This window comes from Castor canadensis, chromosome 8, assembly GCF_047511655.1.
Source record: "Castor canadensis chromosome 8, mCasCan1.hap1v2, whole genome shotgun sequence".
NCBI classification, from domain to species: Eukaryota; Metazoa; Chordata; class Mammalia; order Rodentia; family Castoridae; genus Castor; species Castor canadensis.
In genome coordinates this window covers 118,450,059-118,469,588 of record NC_133393.1, presented here as the reverse complement: position 1 = coordinate 118,469,588, position 19,530 = coordinate 118,450,059, and the positions used below count along the sequence as shown (strand labels likewise).

General features: G+C 33.6%; 1 protein-coding gene across 5 annotated transcripts in view; it reads right to left on the bottom strand.

Annotated features, from left to right (window-relative positions):
* The window catches only part of Syt1 (synaptotagmin 1), a 515,891-nt gene that overhangs the window by 278,028 nt on the left and 218,333 nt on the right, over positions 1-19,530 (bottom strand). The window lies entirely within an intron of this gene.

Here is a 19,530-nt window from a genome sequence, read left to right as displayed (position 1 = left end):
AGGGCCAAGGCAAGGATTTTCATCCCTTTCAGGTAAAAAAAGAAATGTGTTGTATGTTGCAATGATCTATGAGAAAAGGTATTTAGAAATTATTTCATACTATTCAATGTTATTAGAGATAATTTAGAAAGCTATCACAATGAGCTTAAAAGTAAATAAGTAGTTCATTTTGCTCAAATAATTTATATACAGATGAACAAATGTTAGAAAGGAACTACTTTACCCCTATTTAAATTTAAAATATCTGACATAAACACAACCATTTGTGAAATTTTATTTGAAGTTTTCACACTCCTATATTTTAAGTCATATTTTCAAGCAGCAATAAAACTAATATTCACTTTCAGAGACATAAAAAACCCAGATATAGTTTCCCTTTATAATAACATCTTTTGAGGTTAGAAGGGGTCTATAATTCAAAAGGTCAAATAGAAAATGTTAATGAAAATAGAATGTAGTCAAGTCAAATAAAATTAGAAAATAAATCTAGATTTTGCTGCAGGCATTGCAAATCAGATTTAAACAGTCCTCTGAGAAGAAAAAAAGTCTGTTTACTGAAATGTAATGTTCTTATACTTGTTTACCAATAACTCTCCTTTTAAAGATCAGAATGTATCATTCTTCCAAAGATAGTAACCTAAAATAATCTTATGTACAAGAACTAATTTAAATGATTATTGGGAAGATAATTTGAAAACCTGGATTTAACAAAGTAGGTCAGAAAACCTTATGAAATGGCTAATTACAAGTATTTAATAAAGAAAGAAAATGGGTAATTTCAAATATTAATGTTTTGAATCAAATTACAGGCATTTTTAATAGTGATTGAATAAGTCTCTGATCATTATTGTTTCAAAGCTGTAGGAATTGATTTAAGTTTTCGCAAATAGAGATCTAGCACTGCATGTCTTTGGAAACTCTAGTGCATCATTTACAATAGCTAAAGATCTGTTTCCCTGCATAGTGCCCACTTATGTTTCAAAGAATGTATTATTATTCATAGAATGATTCTTGGATTCATGGTATTGTCAATGGTATAAAACCAGGAGCATTAAAATATTCTTTGCTTTTGTCAAATTGTGCTAAATCTCTATTAGTGACCGTGAACCCTGTGCCTGATAACTGATCTTTAGTTGGAGAGGTGGACGATGATTTAGGAAAAATTTTCTCTTAAAATTAAAAGTATCAATTTCAAAATCAGATAGCAATTCAACAGTGGAATTAATTTTGCACAATTTTAAGGGAAAAAAGATCATAACTGAGAAATGCTTTCATTGTCTGTCTCAAATTGATTCCATCTCATGGTCTCCAGACTTTCATAAAGGTTTTAACAGGAGACTGAAAGGAGTTTGCTGCCCACTCATGATGATGCTTCAGAAAAAGGTTCTTCAGAATGGATCAAAGGCTATAATTTCCATGCCATTTCTGTCCAATTTTCTTTTCTCCTAATGTTTTCATTTTTGAAATGGCTGTGATTGCAATCCAATTTTGCCCACACAGCACTGCATGCCTAAATGAACCATTTATTGCAAACTTTTTGTCTTTTTGATGTCTGAGATTTTATTTGCTTAGAAATCTTTTTTTTCCATTAATGTTTACCACTCAAGCTGCATTACAATTGCATTTAGTAATTACTACCTGTTGTGGCTTATATTACTCTATTCTCCAGATGTGGCATCAAAAGTTGCTATTTCAAACCAATTATATGTTAGTGCTGGAACTCATTGCTACTTCATCAAATAAGAATCCCCTTCTGCATCTTTGAAAAATTTTATATTTGACCTCATCTTGACATACAAATACCAGTACTTCAGAATTCCTAGGACTGATATTTCTTATTTTTTCTTCTGGATCATGGCAAAGCTTCCATGAACTCATTGAGTGTAACTGTTCAGCATTTGTGTGAGTTGCCATATTGTCAGTCATTGTGATGGGACCATTCAAGTATTCATCAGCTATCAGTACATAGCCTTGAATCATATATTTTAAGAAACAGTTATTAGTTGACTAACTTTTGAATTTAAGATCTTTTAAATGGCTTAATATTACAAATACTGTTTAAAATTGTTCAAACCTATGTTAAAATCATTGTGACAAGCATTACAATAAACCCCCTAATTCACTTTCAAAATTCAAAAATTCAAAGCATAGATCTAGGAAAGAAAAACAGGCGATAGAACTTAAAGTTTACTCCTTGGTTCCTTTCTTTGTCTTTTAATGTGTATGGAAATTGAGAAAAGAATTTCCAAAATCCACAATGCAGATAAGCCAAAAATGACTTGTGCATTGCACAGAAAAATATGCAAAAAGGTTATCATAGTTAATTTTAGTGTTGACTTTATTAAATATAATATTACAATAGAACAGAAAAATGCAAAAAAGTTATATAGTAAACCCTAGATATGTTTAATTTTTATGTTTGGATTTTTCTTCTTAATAAAGAGATCTCCAAAAATTAAAATGTAAGAAATTATATCAACCAGTTTTTCATTTTCCATCCTGTGGATAAAAGCTGCAATGATTTTGAACTAAACTGAGAATTATAAAGATAAATTAACTTCTTTTTGGCATTATAGTTAGAGTCTGGCTTTTATTTTCTTTTAATTTCAAGTCCACATTTTCTCATCTTGAAGTACAATTTAACTCACTCCAGCAGCTTCTATTTCCCTACTGTGTACTTCATTAGGAGAATTGAGTTCAATAGTGAGAGATGACTCAGTAGGAAATCAAATAGAGTCTGTCCAACTGATGTCTTCGGAAAGGGTGGCTTGAGAAATATCATTAGTGATTCTTTATAGGAAATGAACTAAAGGTAAGTTTGTCTTTATATTCCTAGGCAATTTACAACCTGGCAACAAATACAGCAATATTTTACGAAAAGATGATCTACATGGATTAAGTCATCACTTGCCTAAGTTAATGAAATTAGCCAATAAAATTTGATCCTTCCATTACTTCATTTCTTCAATAAATATTAATGATACAAATATAATTAGTATATTACGTATCAAGGCTATGCTAGATATACCACAGTGAGTAGATATAGAGACATATCTCAGACATTAAACAAATAAAATATTGCATAGTTGCCTTCATCATGGAAATGAAAGAAATGAATGAGATCTTAGAGCATAAAAAGAGGTGATAGCCATATATAGTGACTTATGACATTATTCAATGGATATTTAAAAGCCTAAAATACTCATCTGAAAGTAGACACAGGAACTTTGCTGAAGAAATATGAAATTATAATGTAGTTCAAAGCTAGAGCACATACAAGAATGGGTGTGTCAAGTTATTCTAAGAAGATAAGAATAAAAAAAGGATAACAAACAGAAGAAATAAATAAATACTTGTGAAAGAGCCACATTGGTAGCATGACTTCTGGAAGTATTTCCTTCAGATGCAATTAAGGTGTAGGTTCCAGTGACTCTGTGGGAACTTTAGGTAGTTTTATTGCTTGCAATTTGGTGGCTAATTTTTATAGAGCCACCTAAAAGTTGCATTTAATTGAATCTCACTTGTTAATTGTCTAGCAGACATTTTCAATTTAAAAAGCTTCTCCGTAAATCTTTAACTTTATTATTTTCTTCTTACCAGTTTCTTTTCAAGTCTCAAGAAAGTCATTACTTTTATTTCAACTTGCTATGTGAGAAGAGAATTCAATTTAAGAAACATTTCTTGAGTTGGTGACATGGCTCAAGTGCTAGATTGCCTGCTTTAAAAGAGCAAGACCCTGAGTTCAAACTCTAGTACTGCCAAAATAAATAAAATAAATAAGCCAAAACAACAAAATTTATGGAGCAACTATGATGGGCAAAACTGCTTGCTATGTGATCTTAGGCATAAACTAGACTTACAAGAAATGGTTTTGCTATTGTCTCTAATGGTATTTGTGTTACAAGAGTCCTTATTTTGTGCACATCTGTGAATGTATAAGGAGGTTTAAGTAAGATTGAAAAATACAGAAAATAGGTAACAGAAGAGATGCAGACAGTGAAATGTATAAGCTTAATTGTTTTTTAAGGCAATCTGGTGAAGTCTAGGAATTTCAAGACTTGACATTAGACAGTAGAGGTTGAAAAATTATAACACAATATAAATAAACGTTAATACTTCAAACAAAGAGAAAAATAGCAAAATTCCTTAAGAAGTATTAAATCTAGCTATTGACTATGACCAAGGCTGGGAGGCAGACTTATAAAGGTTTGGGATACTAGGAACATAAATAGAAACGAGAATGAAATGAATAAAAATATAAAATTTAGCTTGAGCATCAGGAAAGCTATTTTATAGTCAGATTTATTGATTATATGATTTTTTTAAATGAAATAGGAGCAGCATCACTTCTTTGGACATTAGTAATAAAGTAGACAAAACCCTAGAGGGTAGAGGTGGTAAGCAAAACTCTTGACTTATTAGGATTTATTTTCCTTTTCATTTCTGATTTATCGAGCCAGAAATATATATATGTATATATATACCAGTGTTCTGTTATTCCATGGGCATATTCCTTTTACCAAGTTTGTAAAGCTCCAATCTGAAACTAGAGTTAATTCTAGATTTCAAAGTAAAAGTTCTATGAATGACAGTCACACAAAAAAATGCAAATTTAAAACGAACTCCCACAAACCTGGCCTCCTTAGGCTGTTCTGTGGGTGATGTTAGATACTATCATCTATTCCAGAGTTACTGTATCAGGTTCTATGCTATGCACCTCTGTGCATTATCTAGCTAATTCTCATTAACATTCTAGGACTATGCAGTAAGGTTAAGTTTTTCATTTTCTGCACATGGAAATGGAAACTTGGAGAACTGTTGATACATAATTTCACTTTGTATGATGCCTGTAGAGATAGCAAATGGTCTGGGACAAAGTCAGATTCTAACACTCTTGATTACTGATTTTACCAGGCCCTGAATGTGAAGGAGTCCAATGACATGATACAAAATTTAGAATATGCCTTCAGGGTACAGCTTAATGAGATGAAGTAGTGTTTTGATATAGGTAGTGCAGATGGATACAAGCCTATTTCTCCTCTGAAAAGGTAAAACAGAATTATCGCTTATTTAAAATGGAAGCTTACTGGAAGCTTATATGACTCCCTTTTTGGGAAACAAGATTCTCATAAATGAAATGAGCCAGGGTGTGAAGAGGGTTGTGAGGTGTTTAGGTCTTCCCTGTTCTGAGTCATCAGCAACCTTGTGTAAGAGGAGCTGATCACAAGGACAGCTGATCCAGGTGCTGTCTGACTCACTCATCTGGAAGTGAGAATTGTGCTACCTGCCTGATGCCTGAGTTCTTGGTGCTCTTGGAAAGGGTCCTTACAGAAAATCAGAGACCTCTTTGATCTGAGGAAACTGCTAAGCTGAAGTATTTTATATATATAGTTGGATAAATAACACCTAATAACAAATGTTATTGATCTGCTTTTCCTGTCTGCCTTCATGATTCAGGAGGAATAAGTTCGGTGCCCAAACAAAATATTATGTAGCTGCAGTAATAGATGGCACACTTTATTGATAGAAATTAAAAAGTAATTTGATCTATAGTAAAATAAATGAGCTAATTTTGGAGAAAATGGTAAGTCAAGGAGGAGACGATGGATGGGTTATTAACAGAAGCCTATTGTGGTCAAGTGTGGGGTGCTTTATCTTCTATGGTACTTCTTCTAAACTCTGGACTTAAAGTACTCAGGCAATCCACAAGCATTGTGCATCTCCTCAATCACAGCATGTGGACGCATCTCTCAATTTGTTTTCTGGATATGCTAACACTTGAAATCCTGAATTCAGATGTCCATCTTTCAGTTTTAGAGAGATCTGTAATCTGAACTAACATATTTTTTGAACCATGGGCTTGTATTCAGTATCCGTGAAATATTATCTTGTTAACTATTCTTTTAAGGGTGAAAGTAGAGAAGCATTTCCTAAAGTGGCTTGAACTGAACTCTGCAGGTTGACTAGAACATGTGATTTTTTCAGTGAAAAACTACAAAAAGCATGTGTTAAGGAAATTGAGGATGGCTACTTGCTCTGACTGTATTTTCAAAATAATACTTAAGATAAAATGAGTGGATTGTGGGCGAAGCATGACTTAAATCTACTGCAGTACCAATGTTTGTCTTTGATTTTCTTATCTGATTATGGCAGCCCCCTCAGGGCTGTGCACCCACCACAGCTATGACTCAGTGTTCTCCATAAAGATAATGACAGTTCAGAATATTAAAGCTTCTTACTTATATGCTGAAGAAAGACAAAACTTCGATGTACAAAGTGGATGAAAATATAAACTGATGAAAACTATCAGAAGGAAAATGTACATATGCTTGTCTAAAAGAGAGCTTAATAAATTTTACTACACTCATACAAATGCAACAGGCAACAGTCTGTAATTTTAAAGGCATTTTAATTAGGTTACTTTTTGGGTTAGATGCTATGCCTGTATAAGTGATGCTTACTAGTATTATTGTTCCTATGGTAACAATTGTACTGAGTACATGAAGAGATCTTGACAGGATTTGCTCTTAAAAATTCACTTTTAGAGTATCATCAGGGGAAACTGTGTATTACTCTCTATACCTAATTATTCATCTTTTTACAAATGTAAGATTTCCTCAAAAGCATTGTTGTATAAGGCTGCATGGAAATAATATAGGGTTTGAAGTTTTGTTATTGTGTCTGCTTCTCACTTGTCCAAGTTGTTCTTGCCTTGAGATGCATTTGAGGCATAGTATTGTATACCTGTTATGCCTATTTCAATTTTCTGTAAGCAAAATAATAGTCCTTAAGCTTTCTGCAGCTGGCACAAATTCCATAAACTATTTATTTTTGATTCAGAATGTTGGATCTTGGACTCATACCCAAATATATTTAACAATAAGTGAGAGAAGTCTGAAAAGAATTCTGGTTCTCAAGCGATTAAAACCAGTGACAGCCATTTTATTCTGCTGCTCAAAAGACAAATGAAAGTTCATACAACATCGTGGAATGCTTAGAGTTTCTTATTCTCATTTTAGTAATGTTTGTATTTGATTGATTAAATTTTTCTCCACCTGCATGCAATTTGCCAAATGGAAAAGTTCTGTTCTATCTATCTTAGTAAGGGACTGTTTCCTAGCATGTGAGATTAATAAAAAGTCATATTATTAAGTCCCTCGTGGTTGGTCCTCATGGAGGTTTGTTTTTTTCTTTTTCTTTTCTGGTTGTATTTTCAGTTTATTTACCCCAGCCAGACCTATATTTAGTTATATCTTTGGTCACTTTCAGAAATTGCACATCTCCCAGAGGTAAATAATGTAAAATTTTAAGTTTTAGCAAAAAAGTCATAGTTTATCTTTTCAATAATGTCTTCACAATAACTTTAGAGCATTAGTAGTGAGGTGAGATGCTTACCTGGCACCACTAGGGACCCTGCTGTGGATTTCTGCACAGGTGTGCCATAATGTGAGTGAGCTGTGAGTCCCCAGGTGTGATGCTGTCCTGCACTGTCTGTACCTTAATCATTCAGCAATGGTCCTGACATTTCCTGGAGAGCTGTCCAGGGATACTAAGCCAGGCACAGCCACACAGGACCATTGCACATTGCCAGGAACCCATTTCTTTGCTGGCTCTGAGCAATTCTGCTCACGCCTCACACAAGACAGCTACTAAGCACATGCAAGGGCATTCCTTGAGAAACAATATGCTAACTTTGCATCTCACACACTGCTAGCTAAACTAGGTCCTGATGCACTTTGGGAGTATCCTGAAGAAAGAAGCCCAAGTCAATGACACAGTTTAATCTAATGAATTATGCATCCTAATGCAATGTTTTCTTTTCTCTTGACTTTAAGTACCTGGTGATAGTCATTCCTTCATTTAAGCATATATATATATATATATATATATATATATATATATATACACACACATAGATATATATGAAATAGGAAAAATACATGATATTTAATATATATACATAGTGTTTGAAATTATAATCATAGACATTTCTGTAATAGCATTTAGACTGAAGAAAGATAATTGGTTAAACAGATTCAAATGCCATTACAAATCTGTTCTAAGCTGGGTGTGATAGCTGTACCTGTAGTCTCTTTATTTGGGAGGCTGAGGCAACAGGATGAATGCAATGCATTCTTATAAGCCCCTTAATGCTTCTTAGAACATGTGGGTTCAATAAGCCTCAAAAATTATGAGAGCATTTGAAGCAATGAATATCATACTCAGCACCCAACTAAGGTATGTCAAGTAGAATGCTACTGAGTAACAGTCTGTATTTGTTTTAAAATACATGGTATTTGGTCTTCCATACCCGAGTACCGATTACTAATCTAGCTATTTTCTTTCTTTGCCCTAATTATTCAGTGATCTCTCTTTTTCTCATTGACAATGCTAGAACAGCCTTAGTTAGTATTACTTGGTTTGGGGTATAAAATGCAACATACTTTAACTACAATATATTCCTCATGTTTTTCAAAGGTGTTAATTTATATAACTAAAATAGAATAAATGGAAGAAATCAAAATAGCTTATTTTAGTTAAACAATCTGTTCTAGCAAAACATCTCAGGTGCTTAAATAACAAACTTAAAGAAATAGAAAAGATACAATTATACATTATTTGTACATTTCCAAAGGAGTACATTTTTTTTTTGGTCTGGGCGGTGGTACTGGGGTTTGAACTCAGAGCCTTGTACTTGCTAGGCAAGTGCTCTACCACTTGAATCATGCCTACAGCTCTTCTTGCTTTAGTTATTTTTCAAGTAGGGTCCTGCTTTTATGCTCTGACTGGCCTAGACCACAATCCTTTTATTTATGCTTCCTGCCTAACTGGGATGACAGGTTGCAGAACTAGGCCCAGTCTTTATTGGTCAAGATGGGGTCTTGTGAATGTTTTGCTCAGGTTGACTGTGAACCAGGATCCTCCTGATCTCTGCCTCCCAAGGAGCCAAAGGAGATTATGTTTAAAAAAATAAGGAATCCATATAATGTCACGAGATATTAAAATATAAATTTCCTGAGGCCTAAATTAGAAATAAAATGAAGCATAAAGACTAGATTTATGTGCCAATATATAGATTGAATGTGATTAGATAAAGCAGAGATGAAGGGGGGAGATAAAGATGAAAGAATATCATATGGAAGGACAAAATAAGTATTTATTGATGAATGAAAAACAATATAGAACTTTGATATCTGCAAGAAGGCAGATGGCATACATGGCTATTTCCAGTTAAAAATAGTGTTTGTTTTAACAAAACTCAATATAGAAAGCCAAGGGAAAGAAGTTGGCCTACATTTTTTTTTGATGGACACTTTGTAAAAAGTTTACTTCCTTGACACTAAATGACCCTGAGTGCCAGTTCATTCTATGCAGGCAGGCAAAGCTCATGTTGGGATAGTGACTAGAGTATAGTGAAGCCAACTGACAATGTGATATATATCTCTATCTTCTCTATCTTTATCTATCTATCCATCTATACCTGTCTACTATCTACCTATCTGTCTATCTATTTTGGGAGAGGCATGGTAGTGCTGGGGATATGTTAACTGATAAGCTTCACCCACTAAGACAACCAGACTTCAAACTGTGAAAGAGTCAATGGACCAGGATGCACTATAACATTTAAGCACTGATCCTCAAATTTCGCATGCACAGGGTCAACTAGGAGCTTGGACAAATTATGATTTCTGAGCCCTATCCCTGAAAGATGATCCCACTAAATCTAGGGAGATGCTCTGAAATCCTGCACTTAATAAGGATTCCAGGTGACCCCACATATGTGATCTGTAGAGTCCTGCATAGTAATGAAGCACACAGTCTTCATTACTGACTTCAGTACATGTCAGGGAAATCTGGATTCAGACTCATTTCCTTGTTCTAAGATCCCCGAAACACTTAACTTTCCAAACAGAAAGATTAAATATATTTCGACAAATGAATCCTTCATTATCATCAGGTCAAACTATATATCAAAAGCAGACAGGTAAATACCTATCTAAATCTGTATTTAGTAATCTTCAGGAAAAAAAATACTTTTTATAGAATTATAGAAGCAAATAAACTCTAAAGGGAAATATGATTCAGTTTCCTCTACCAGAAAAAGATGGGAACTTCCCGTGCAGATTTTGTCAAACCTGTAGAATCTAAAGTATGTAAATATTTCCTTATGGAATAAGGAAATAATAACATGCCCCATGTTTTGAAAGAATGTGACAAAGCAAGAACTTGGCTATGTTTTCAGTACTAGCAGGGCCTTCCCTGGATGACATGTCTCCAGCAGCTGTGTGCTCCTCAGGGAACCCAGGGTGAACAGGAAAGCCATATGCTACCTATCTGCTCCTGCTGTGGGGAGTGTGGGGGGGTGAGCCACCATGTTTCATTAACTTTAGCACGCTTGCTAAATAAATCATGGATTTTTGGTAGGCTCACATCTTCTTTTCCTGTCCATCCACGGTTAACCTGAAATGATGCATATATGACAGCATCAAGTGCAGAGTTTTGGGTATAATTTGGTGATGGAGGGATAGAAATACTGTTGCCTACTCAGTCTGTCCTATGGTCTGGATGTTCTGGTCACTGGACCGCTTAATAGTGGCAAAGTTTTTCCTCTGGGTAAACTGAAAAAGGCAATGTCTCCTGATTCAGGTAGAGAACCAATTAAAATGTAGCAGCATCAGACACTGACCTAGTCTTTGGTTTGTTATTGGTAGAGGCTTAACTATTTGCAGATAAGTACAACATGATCAAAATTATAGGAACAGAATGTAATCATTCTCACTTATCAATAAGTATTCTTAAAAAAGACTATATACCAATACATGATAAATACTTAAATAACACTTAATTATTATTTTTTCAAGTCTGATAGAAAGAAAAATAGCTATGGAATATTCCATTATATTCATAGGCTTAAGAGAAGCCAGTTTATTTTGTGCCTCCCAAAGTCATGATAGAAATATGGGTATTCATGAAATATCACAGTCAAAAAATCACTGTGATATGAGGAAATTGAAGCAGAGTGGGGAAAGAGACAGTGTTCATCCGTGGCTTTTCAACTACAGCCAGTTCCAGAATGATGTTCCCTTAATCACTAGATCTTTGTAACTTTCTAGACAACCCCATTTTTGGTTTTTCAAATTCTTAGCTCTTAGTTCATCCTTGTTTCCTATCACCAAGTTCAAGCTTTAAACCTCCATCCTCAAACTGGGAGAAAGAATGAGTCTGTGTGCTACCTTATTCAGGAGGGCAAGGACTAAAGCACACAGACAGACATCTTGAATATTGTTTCTGTGCAGGGACTAAAGAGCTATGCAATAAGTTTAGGTACTATTGGTGAAAGCAGTCCTGGGTTAAGGCACACTGGAGCTTAAGATGAAGGAAAAACTAGGTATATTGATCCAGTCTTTACTTAAAATTTAGAGATTTCATCATACATCATAGAATTTTGGGTGAATTGTGATATTAAAAAATATTGTTTAAAATACTATTTTATCTTGATAAATGATTTTCCCGTGATCTTAAATTTTGTGCCTCATTTACCTCACTCTGGACTCATGCTGGCTGAAAACCTTTTCAAGTATTTAAGTGTGTTCATACGTATGTCATCTAAATACACAGAAAAGAACAAAAGAGATGGAAGTCACACTCGTTGAGTACCTATGACTTGTATGTTAAACACTGCTTATTGATAAATACACAAAGAATATGCATATATATTCTTGTTTAATCCTGTGGACGAATTCTACATTTTACAGATGAGGAAAGGAAAGCTTGAGTAGGTTAAGTAAGTGGTCCAAAGCTGGATGTAAAAGGGGGGAAGTGAATAGAAGTGCGAGTGATTTGTCTCAAATTAAGGAAATAAGTCATAAACATCAAATAGTTTACTAGTTATAGCTATTGTTACAATTGGAAAATGTAATAAAATATAATTCAAAGTTCTACTAGATAGCAGTAAGTTTTGTACCTCTTTCAATGAGAGTGAAAACATAAACTGGATATCCAGAATGCAAGTTTCTATTGATATCTTTTCTAAATCTTATATGAAATTTTATTGGTTTCAGTTGTTTTGTCAAATTCTTTGTGTGAATGACTGCTTTTTGTTCTTAGCTATTTTTTTTTGTGTCCCATGTGTGCCATGGAATGGAAGTTAAATATTTAAATGTCAGAGACCTTCAGATATAAAATATTTTTCTATCAATCAGTACTGGTGAACGCTGTATGGGTTGGAGGCAAGATCAGGGAAATCAATGTTAATAATTTATGATGCTGCTCTTGTCATGGTGAAATAAATTTCTAAGAATGACGTGATAGTTAAATCAGTATGTGTTGGGGCCCAAGAAAGTACATGAATATCTATGATCACATTTTTATGCATGACTGCTTTCCAGAGTGGAATAAATAATCGCTAACAACATGCCACCAAATAGATTTGTGCTGTGGGATAGAAAAAAGAAATACCATAGTCAATTAAAAAAGCAGCAGCACATACAAAAATCCTTGCTGGATAAGGTCAGAAATGATAATACAGGATTGCTATGAAAGTCAATATGTAAAGAAGCAATTATAGAATTATGGCTAAATTGAATTTTTAGTCACCTAAAATTAAAGGCTGTGCATTAATATGTTTACGAAGAACAAACAAAAAATTTAATGGGCTCAATATTTTTATACTTCTATTTTAATTTTCAACATTTGCAAATTATCTCAGAGGCAACAGGTTGCCTGGGTAAAAACGATAGTGTTAGGAGGCAGATAGGCCTGGTTTTGGAAACATCTTTTGTCACATTGAATTTATGATTTGGGAGAGTTATTTACTTCCTGGGCCACACTGGCCTGTATAATTGCGCACATTGTTAGCTACTTCATGGGATGGCTGTATTAATGAAATAATGGTTAGAGATTTCCAGGTCCAAATTAGCTCCAAGTACAGCACCTGGAATATATCAGTTTAGGGAATGAAAAGTGTTACACAGAACCGTTCTTATTATTGGTGTTTGTGGAGGCAAAGGAATAATATTTTGGAAGTAATATCTGACAAGAGCCTTAGAAATGACTACTCACACTTCACAAACATGGACTAGTGGAAATAATTGATAATATTCCTTGTTTCTCAGATAAGTAATATCTACAGAATTAAAATAGGAAAAATCAATTTTAATATATAAAGGGAGAAAATATTTAAAATTGATCAGTTGCCATTATAATTAATGAGAAACATGATTTTTCTTTAAATATAAGAGACTTATATTTACATGAAACAGCTTCATTTAATAGACTTTAATTTAATTTAATGAAAGCAATAAATTATTGGCCCAAGAAATACTTAATAAAAAAATGACTTAGCGAACATGTCAAATGTGAAAATTACACAGAGGAACTAGCCATTGTTATTAATAATTAAAATATTATTAGAGTTTTATATATTATTATAAGCTATAGAAAATAGTATTACACTAATATGAAAAACTGGAGAATAGAGATCTTTTTTAGATTGGGTACTGTTTTTCTCAGCTCACTCAGATAATATGTACTTGCTGAGATTTACTGATGGTCAAGGTTGGCATACACATGGTGGGTAAGAAGATGGCTTTAGGGTAAGCTTGCTTGGATTCCAAACACAACCTCACTTCTTGGGAGTTGATGGATCTTGGAAAGTTACTTATGTTCTTTATGCCTTCGCTCCCTTCTTTGTAAAAACAGAGTAGTTAAATAATATCATGATAATATTGCTGTGAAACTAAACCAATATTATGCATTTAGCAGCTATCTGGCTTATAATCAAGAGATCATCAGAAAGGATGTCTACTCTACTAACTGGAATGGTACTTTTATTTTTATTTTATATAGGAAATTAAGTGATTTTCTGTCAGAATGTTAAATTAAAAATTCACTGATTATTATAAACACAGACATATTATTCCAGATTTAACTTCTTCTTTTCAGACATTCAGGATATTTTCAGACATTGTTGTTCATAGCTATCATTTGGGGCTTTGGAATAACGATGTGACTTGGAGTGAGAGCTTGCGACTTTGATTTGCTTTCCCAAGTTCAGATAACAAGAGCTTTTAATTAGTTAGTTACTTTAAATACACTTGCTAGGTACCATTTGTTCAGAAACTCATCCACTTGAAAGTACAGTAACATTTTTTTCAGTCCTTCCACTTATGTCAAGAGAATCAGGATCCACTCATTACCCTGACCTCTGTCTTCCATGGTCCTAAAAGCATGGATCTGAACAAGTTGGAAATCCCATAAGTGGCTTTTCTCATCAAAAGAAGAATGCTTATATCAACCAGTGGTGTATTTCCACTCAACACTTTCACTTTTCTTTTTCATAGAGTTAAATGTATTGAATAATTACTTTGAGTGCCCAGATTTTCTTCCCAGGTATTTTATAATTTCTTTATAGTCTTTTTTCTTAAGTGAAAAGCTCTATATATTTATCTTTAGGGATACCAATAATGAATAAATGAATCTATTAAGCTTACTCTATAATGGAACAAAGTAATTAATGTTTCATAAGTATGTTATGATATCACAAATTATGCTTTATCTTTTCTCAGCCTTCTTGAGGAATAATTGGCAAATAAAATTGTGTACATTTAAGGGATACATGGTGCTTTAAGATGTATATATTGTGAAATGATTACCTTAATTAAGATAGTTAACACATCCATCAGGTTGCATAATTGCCATTATTTTGTGTGTGTGTGTGTGTTGAGAATATTTATAATCTATTCTCAGCAAATTTCAAGTCTAAAATACAGAATCAGTAACTACAATCTCCATTAAATTCCTGGAATGTATTCATACTGCAACTGAAAATTGTTGCCCTTTCATTAACATCTCCCAATTTTCTTCATCCTCCCAGCCCATCAGTCACCATTCTATTGTCTATGAAATGCTGAAACCTCATAACTCCAAGCCTTGCTAGGCTTGTGATACATTATTGGACTCCTGTTATTTGTTGATTAGTATTGGAGGAAGACTCAGAATGACTTTTTATTTATAAAGGAATGAATTTAGAAAAATGTAGATTTAAGGAATGAAATATGATAAATGGGATATACACACTTTTTGCTCATAGCATGCTATTAAAATGTATATATTCAATGAAATTTTGAATGCAAAATAAGAGACATTCTAGTATAAGAAATGTCTTTGAAAGTTCGATTTCCTATCTGCTTGAAGTCACAATCAAATCTTACTCTGTACCAATCATTAGAGTGTGCTAAAGTGCAAAATCTTTATCGTTTCTCTGACATTTTCATTTAGCTTCTGCTGAATAACCAGTCAATCCTTCCAACATTCAGAAAAATGTTCCTCAGCATTTACCTTGTCATTTTGATGATGCTATACATCCCACAATCAAACAGAAATTGTCAGGCCTCCTTTTCTTTTACAGCAATTCAAATATGCCTTTGTAGACCCGAATTACTCACATTGACTGAGGAAAATGATTTATTATTATTTTGTACATGCGTTCATATTTCTCAGGTAAAGAAAGATATAATTATTCTGTTTGCATATACACAATGCTGTTTTAAAACTTATATACTTAAAGAGGAGGTGAATTTGGGTTTGACACTCTGCAGTAAGAATAATAAAACAGTGTATGAGATTTGAGGTAATTTACTGAGTCACAGTGAAATCAGAAGGTGGATAGAGTAGCAGAAAATTGCCAGCATGACTGGCACTTCCAGACCCAAGAATAACAGATAATTTCTGATATATGAAGCTTGCAATCTACAGGCATAGATGACTACCATATTCGTAATTTTAGCTAGGCTTCTTGATTTCTGGGCTGTTCTTTGGGGATTTTTACTGAATTGCTGCTGCTTCCCCAAGTTTTAACTTTAAAAAATTGTGCTCATATTTTTTCCTTCCAAACTGATTACTGTGTTAGAGTTTCATATTTTTTATCAAAATTGTCACCAGAGATGTAAGAGTAGTATTTTTGTACTTGAACAAGTCATTAAATTTACATTTTTTTTAATATTGTCATTTATATATCTACATCTTTTCCATTCTAGTTGATTCCTTCCAAATTCAGGTCCATCAGTTCATTCTTAGGGCTAGTAATGCAGAGCAAAGAAAATACAATGAAACCTTTAATAATGATTTCTGATAGGAACAAAAGCTACTGCGATTAGTCACACTCTAAGTTATTGCAGCATTTTACTACAAGAATTCAAAAGAAACAAAATAGGATCCATAACTCAAAAGGAATAAAAACTTCAACTAAATTATTATATCTCCATATATACATATATTCCCATTAGTTTCATATTTCTGATTGGTAAAATAGGTGTTTCAAAGTGACTTGTTGCTTTTTAAACTCTCCATCTTAAGAATAGTCTAAAGAAATATCAGTTTAGGTTTATTTTAGAAATACGACATTTGCAGGTTGCCAATGAATACATAAGCTAATTCATTGTTAGACTTGTATGTGTTAGCATTTAACCTATAACACATTTGAAGGTGCACGTTGTTTTATTACAGTGTACAAGTTGGCTAACATTTAGGTGAAAAAAGTTAAGCATTTTGGAGTCCAACTTATTTTTGTGCAGAAACCTAGGATTGACCAGAACATAATTAGGGATCTTGAAAGTAAATCATCCCTAAAGGGCTTCCCAAGTCCAAGTTATCATATGCAGCTACATCTATGCAACTCTGATGGAATAAATGAGGGATAGAGTCTTGGAATAGAGTAAAAGAATCATGGCTCCAAATACTTCAGTTAGAAAGGCTCTAAAGGGCCTAACTTCTTTATAGATGACGAACCTGAGAACCAGAGAGAAAGGAAATAATTTGCTCAGATCCACTCCAGAAGGTTACATTGTAGTGGATTGTACCCCTGTACCTCAAGGCATCTCTAAATTACTGTTTAATGTCTTTGTTTTTATTAAACTCAATCAAATATCATTACAATATTGTTACAATAATTATTTGTTTTGTCCTTGCTTATAAATTAAGAACATTGATAGGGCTGAAATTTTGCCCTACATGCAAGCTAATAAATTAGCCTGCTATAAATTCATAGATGTTAGCAGGAAAGATGAGTCTCTTGGGTTAGAGACAAAAGACTGTCATTCATGACACACAGCAGCAGGTGCTGTATTTGTTCACATTTCCCTTGACCCTCCCATGGGAATGATATGGCACAGGTTGGGAAAATGATGTCTACATAGTGCATTTGTGTTGCAACTGAGAAATCATAAGCTTAGAAAACCTGAGTCTTTCATAATGGGAGGCAAGCAAACCAGCCTAAAGTTTGTTTGGGGCCTCTAACTTCCAAAGCTGTTCCACATACAAACATTTGTGGAAAGATAATCTGAAACCAAGCTAGTTCCTGTGCTCTCATAGTTGTGCAAAAAAAGAGACACCCATGCAAACTATCTCCTCTAAGCAATATGATGGTGAGTCTTTGTGATTCTGGAGATGGTGGACAATATAAGGCATAGAATTGCAAATGACATTCTTAGAGTAACAATGTGTTCCAGTTTGTCCAGAGGAAAGCTTGGGCAAAGCCTAGTGTAGACCAATTAATACTTTTGAATTTGTTTTAGCATTTCCTAAAACTCTAAAACTCATGTCTTTGAGATATGTTTATAATCATTTACTGTTCACTGAGAAAAAAGATTCAATTTCTGAGAAAGAATTTTTTGTAGATGAGCATAAAATTTTTCTTTGGTGGATATAACTGTGTATCTTGGAATTCCTGCTGAATCTCAGAAAATTTTCTGTTTTAATGCATAAAGAAAAAAGGAGTTTGATTGTTTTATAAGGGTTTCTGATAAAGATCTTTGCTTTAAAAATATTAAGTTTTGTTTATAAATGTGTAATTCTCTCCATGTGACCATTTGTAGAGGTCTTCACCCATCTGAAAATAACTTCTCTATAAATTTTTATAATACATTCATATTGAATCATCTTTGGTATAACTTTATATTCCATCCAAAGTATTGTGACTTAAATGGAAATTTATATTTAGGTTCACTGTATTAAAAGTGATAACATTCCCATCCCCACTTGTCTGATTCTTATATGGTGCTAAAAGGCATCAGTAAGTCCTTTAATTGAGACTGAAAGATTTAACCCAGCAGTTTACAACCATTTTGTGCTCTTAGCACACACTCAAGAACTGAATCATTGTTGACATTCATACTTAGTAGAGTTAAAATCCTCAAATAATGGTGAACAAGACAATAAGTTTTACAATGTAATCCCTCATAGACTATATCCACAATTCTATAAAGCTTTAGAAAACCATGCACTGTCATATAATAATTACCACCAAATATTTGAAGAATACGGAATTTCTACCAAAATGTTTTTCTTGCAACTTGAGTGAATCTTGTTACACCCTGAAGAGAAGATGCTTAAAGATAAAAGTGTTCAGCTGTAATTTGGAAGGGGGAGAGAATGTAAGATATCCCTTACTTATCCTCAATTCCAAATCCTGACATTTTCATGTTTTATTCATCCCATGACATCTGTGTGTCTATTCATCCTCCATCTATTAATTCATCTATCCATCCATGTACCTATCTTTGTATCTTTGTATCAGTGTCTATCTACCCACACACCCATCTGCCCATCTACCTGTCCATCTGTCCATCCATCGATGAATATGTCTCTGACTACTAACCATTCATTCACTATATCTGTTTTTCTACTTTATTAATCAATCTATCTAATCTATCTGGCTAGATTTTCATGTCTTAAATAGCTGAGTTTAAGCAATAATAAATAATATTTTCTATTCTCTTCAGCATGATTCAAAATTATTTACTAAGGAAGAATTCAGCTATTGCTCTTAATAAGGGTAGAACAGGATAGTTATTTTCATGTCTACTGCTCTACTGAGTCTTTATGACAACTTTCTTTAATGCTTACTCATGTCCTCACAGAAGTCCTCTGGGCTGCATACTATCCTTACTTTCACTTTGCAATTGAGAAATCTGAGATTTAGAGCTACTAAGTGACTTGCTTACATCTACATAACTATTAAGTGGTAAACTCAGATATACGTGGATGTAAGAAGACAGAGAAGATTTTATTTGCCAGGATTATTTATGCCAATGAAGGCAATGTTTCTACTGAACTTGGGTGATGGGGGTAAGGCTCTAAGGGATTACACTTAAGTAACAAATGCCACTTGTCTGTCTTAGTACAATGTAGGTTCTGATAATTCCTGAGCTTTCATTTTGTTGTTAAAAATATGAAGCTTTGGGACCACACTTTAATTGTGTAAAACAGTAAATTGAGTGCTGAGAGACGCCATTAGCAGAATCCTGACAGTGCTCTGATGGCTGTGATCCTGGATTAGAGGCTCCCTTGACGGAATGGCACAAAATTGTACTTACATAGCACAAGTGTTAGTTCTTACCAGAGAAAGCCAAAGTTTCACTGAATTCATTGTGTATGTCATAGGGCTTATGAACAACATAGAACTAACTTATTGGGTAGACATGAAGCTAATGAGAATCTTGAGTCCAAGATATGGTAAAAGAATCACTGCTA